At 41.5% G+C, this 5205-nt stretch overlaps 1 pseudogene; it reads right to left on the bottom strand.

Moving 5' to 3' along the window:
- Positions 1–491: 491 nt before the first annotated feature.
- On the bottom strand, positions 492–831 carry LOC119357623 (annotated as a pseudogene).
- Positions 832–5205: the final 4374 nt, after the last annotated feature.

Here is a 5205-nt window from a genome sequence, read left to right on the forward strand (position 1 = left end):
CATGAATCACCGATTCATCTGCTATCGGAAACACCATCAAAGTGGCACATCACAGTCCCATAGTTATCACAGTAGCTCAGCAGAAAATCAAACCCATAGAGTGGTAAGCTATATGATGAAACGGCGTGAAACAGAATGAACCTAATACCGTCAGCACTCAGCAGGCAACACAAGTCAGTACATCAAATTATAGGGAGGAGACGTACATGGTGCCCAAGTTTAGCTATTCAAGGCTTCAAGAAATAACAGCAACATGAAGCAGAGTCTGCAGTTTCAGACTTGCGGCAGTCCAGTCACATGTGTGACACTATCTCGACCCTAAATATCCCCTGAACAAGCAAGCGGGGTCTAATACACACACGACAAGTCTCACAACTCCATAAATAGTGGCACAGAACTAGATATCACAGAAGGTATATAGCTCAATTCAGTTTGTTTAAATCTTATGCATGCCACCGAAACAGACAACCGGAGAAGTTCGACCCAACAAATCACCATGGCCTCAGTGGGGTGAACTTGGCGCAGATGACGCCAGTGTTTTCGTGGGAGAGGGAGACCTTGCCCCAGATGCAGTGGTAGTAGGTGTCGTTAATTGGTCTTGGCCTTGTAGACGCAGGCCATCCTCTTGCCGGTGTACCAGGCCACGTCCTCCATGGTGTTCACTTGGATCTGCCTGGATCTGCGCGTCCAACCAAGACCAGGAATTCAGATACCCATGCAAGGGAGAAGGAGCAGAGCCGCACCGGCGAAGGGAGCTTCTCACCTCTTGTATCCGATGATGGTGCCGCGGACGTAGAGCCTCATGCGCTGGCCGATGCGTCCCTTCACCATCTTGCTGTTGTTGCGCCGCCGGGGAGGGGAGCTGAGGTTCACCATCTTCCTGACAACCGCCGCCGCCTCCGTCCCCACAGACGAGGCGAACATGGCCCCGCCATCTTGGATGGCCTGCACAAACCAGCACAAACGCAATGAGATTCGAGCAAGCTAAAGAAATCTAGAAGGAGGAGGAGGAGAAGGGGGCAATACCAGATCTCACCTGCACGCGCCGCCTGCGAGGTGGCCATAGTGTCGATCTAGGGTTTCGGCATGGAGAGAAGGAGAGGGTGGAGTCGAAGGAGGAGGTCGCCGGCGGGTATGAAGTAGAGGATGTCGCCGGGCAGTCGAGGAGTGGGGGAGGAGGTCGCCGGAGGGGCTAGGGTTGGGGGAGTGGAGATTGGCGGTGGGGCCGAGTTTGGGGTTGCGGGAGAAGGAGGGCGGCGGGACCGAGGTGAGGGGGCAAGTGGGTGAGTGGGGGTGGCGACGGATGGGGATCTGGGGGGTCGAGGGGAGGGTAGGTGGGTGGGTTAGGGTTTTTGATTCTCGGGAGAAGCTCCATCGTTGGATGGGTGCCTGGTGGATGGCCCAGATTGTGTCTAATTTGGTGATCCGTGTGAAAACGGTTCCTCACGTCTCATTGGTCGGCTGTCTCGCACTTGAATCTCAAATTTTTAGACCCAAAACTTTGATTTTTTTTAAACATAAGAATGGCATAGTTTGTCAAAATGATATCGTTTTTTCATAAGTGTGCATCATAGAATGGCAAACGATGGCATAGTTCGACGGCTTTCATTTTCTTTGCAGAAAAAAATGATTTTCCATTTTTCGAGTGCATAAAAAGGGTTTTTTGTGAAGAAGCTACCAAATATTTGTTCCAAAATAGCACAACTCCATTTTTCAAAAATATTAGACCACATTTTATGTAAAATTGACCAAGTAGTTACATGTCAAAAGCTTTTGATCCACCTCTTATAAAAAAACAAATTTCACCCATTCACTAGAAAGCGGGGCAAATTTGAACGACAATTGTCTCATAGTTTGTTCAAATGATTTCATATTGTGCACAAGGGTGCATATTGGAATGGCAAACAATGTTGCCTAAGAAAGTTTTCATTTTCTTTGGATGAAAAAATCATTTTCCATTTTCCGAGTGCCCAAAATGAGTTTTTTTGTGAAGAACCTACCAAAAATTATTGCAAAATTGGACCAAATCAATTTTGTAAAATACTAGGCCATATTTAATGCACAATTGACAAAATGGTTGGGTGTTAAAAGCTTTTATGCACCTCTCATGAAAAAGACAAATTTTCACCGATTCAGCTGGAAGCGGGTCAAATTTGAACTGTAGCTACCTCGTAGTTTGCTCTTTATTTTTTCCAAAAATCATTTCTAGGTACATAAGTATCTATTTAATCAGAGAAACACCAAAAAAATTCCAAGATTCAACCACTAGCTAGGAACAGTCATTCCTGTCATTTTGACCGCATTTTGAAACGGGCATAAAAAATTCAAAAAAATCAAAAAAAATGGAAAACCTTCGCATTGTGTAATTATATGTGACCAAGTTTCCAGGAAAAATAATAAAATTGTAATACAGAAATTATTTTTAAAAAGTGTTCTCATAAATGAGCTATCATGCGTGAAGATTCATGGCTTTCAAGCCAAATGATCAATCTTATGGCCACATTCATCGCATATTTTGTTCAAATGATCTCATATTATGCACAAGGGTGCATCTTGGAATTCCAAACAATGTTGCCTAAGGGAGTTTTCATTTTCTTTGCACAGAAAATTCATTTTCCATTTTTCGAGTGCCTGAAATGAGGTTTTTCTGTGAAGGACCTACCATATATTTGTTGCAAAATTGGACCAAATCATTTTTCTAAAATACTAGGCCATATTTAATGCACAATTGACAAAATTTTGGGTGCCAAAAGTTTTGATACACCTCTCGTGAAAAAGACAAATTCCCGTCGATTCAGTAGGAAGCGGGTCAAATATGAACTGTAGCTGCCTCATAGTTTGATCTTTATTTTTTCCAAAAATCATTACTAGGTACATAAGTATCTATTTAATCAGAGAAACATCAAAAAATTTCAAGATTCAACTACTAGCTAGGAACGGTCAAGCCTGCCGTTTTGACCGCATTTTGAAACGGGCATAAAAATATCAAAAAAATCAAAAAATTGGAAAACCTCCGCATTGTGTCATCATATGTGACCAAGTTTCCAGAAAAAATAGTAAACTTGTAATATGGCAATTATTTTTAAAAAGTGTTCTCAGAAATGAGCTATCACGCGTGAAGATTCATGGCTTTCAAGCCAAATGATCAATCTTATGGCCACATTCTTGGCATAGTTTGTTCAAATGATCTCATATTGTGCACAAGGGTGCATCTTGGAATTCCAAACAATGTTGACTAAAGGAGTTTTCATTTTCTTTGCACGGAAAATACATTTTCCATATTCCGAGTGCCCGAAATGAGTTTTTTTCTGAAGGACCTACCATATATTTGTTGCAAAATTGGACCAAATCATTTTTATAAAATACTAGGCCATATTTAATGCACAATTGACAAAAAAATTGGGTGCCAAAAGTTTTGATCCACTTCTCGTGAAAAAGACAAATTCCCGCCGATTCAGTAGGAAGCGGGTCAAATTTGAACTGCAGCTGCCTCATAGTTTGATCTTTATTTTTTCCAAAAATCATTTCTAGGTACATAAGTATCTATTTAATCAGAGAAACATCAAAAAAATTCCAAGATTCAACCACTAGCTAGGAACGGTCAAGCCCGCCTTTTTGACCGCATTTTGAAACAGGCATAAAAAATTCAAAAAAACCAAAAATTGGAAAACCTCCGCATTGTGTCATCATATGTGACCAAGTTTCCAGAAAAAATAATAAACTTGCAATACGGCAATTATTTTAAAAAAGTGTTCTCAGAAATGAGCTATCATGCGTGAAGATTCATGGCTTTCAAGCCAAATGATCAATCTTATGGCCACATTCTTGGCATAGTTTGTTCAAATGATCTCATATTGTGCACAAGGGTGCATCTTGGAATTCCAAACAATGTTGCCTAAGGGAGTTTTCATTTTCTTTGCACGGAAAATACATTTTCCATTTTCCGAGTGCCCGAAATGAGTTTTTTTGTGAAGGACCTACCATCTATTTTTTTGCAAAATTGGACCAAATCAATTTTCTAAAATATTAGGCCATATTTAATGAACAATTGACAAAATGGTTGGGTGTGAAAAGTTTTGATCCACCTCTGGTGAAAAAGACAAATTCCCACCGATTCAGTAGGAAGCGGGTCAAATTTGAACTGCAGTTACCTCATAGTTTACTATTTATTTTTTCCAAAAATCATTTATAGTTACGTAAGTACCTATTTAATCATAAATACATGGTTTGGTGGCGATACGTCGAGGTTTGGGCGGTGGCCGAGGCCCCCAACTCTAGAGTGCGTAAACTCGCATGCCCGCCGCGTGGTCACCGCGTGACCATGGCGTTGCCATGTGTTCTGGGTGGCCTAGGCATGTCTAGTGGGTTGGGCACTCCCATGTAGGTGCTAGGAAGAAAATTACAACATAAGATTCTCACGAGGAGACCGATCGATGCTCAAACATGAATTAGCAGCCAAGTGTTTGATTAGCGGTACGGGAAATGTACATGGCTAATGGGCGTGAGTTTTGGCTGAGGATGATCAGTTACTAAGAAGACTGTCTTCACAAATTTTCAGCTCAAAAGGAGGAGCCTAGGTGGTACTTGCTTTGCAAACTACCACACTGGACATAAATACGAATGTTGAAGCTCGGCCCAAAATAATGAATGGATTGAGATGGCATTTGGTGGAGGATGGTTATTTGGGCATAGGAAAGCACTGTGGAAAATGGATACTATTTGGACATGCCAAAGTGGTACTTCTTTCACAAACTGTTGTTCTGAACAGAATAGGAAAATGAATATTTTTGAATTATTTTTGAACTAGGCAAGGAAGGTTTTTACATATTTGACGAAGATATGACCCAAAGAATTTATGAGATTTTTTGGGAATTTTGGGAATGACAGAAATATAGGTTGCTTCACAACCTAGGGCAAAAACTGCCACATGGACATGACACATAGGCAAAACTAATGAGGTGGCGCCTAGTCATAGCAACCCACCACAACTTACAAGGCTATGACCATCTATATTGGTCGTTAACAACTAGAAATAAGGCAACTGACTAGCGCAGTTTGCTTTATGACCATTTCATGTAAGGAAATAACGACCTTTCTGACCAAAATGGTCGCAATGGTTTAGGGTTTGGAGCCCCCGAACAGCTTTTGACCAATTGGTCTGAAATGGTCATAGATCTATGATCATTTCTTCCAGGGTCGCTGACA

The sequence above is a fragment of the Triticum dicoccoides genome, chromosome 2A (genome assembly GCF_002162155.2).
Source record: "Triticum dicoccoides isolate Atlit2015 ecotype Zavitan chromosome 2A, WEW_v2.0, whole genome shotgun sequence".
NCBI lineage: Eukaryota > Viridiplantae > Streptophyta > Magnoliopsida > Poales > Poaceae > Triticum > Triticum dicoccoides.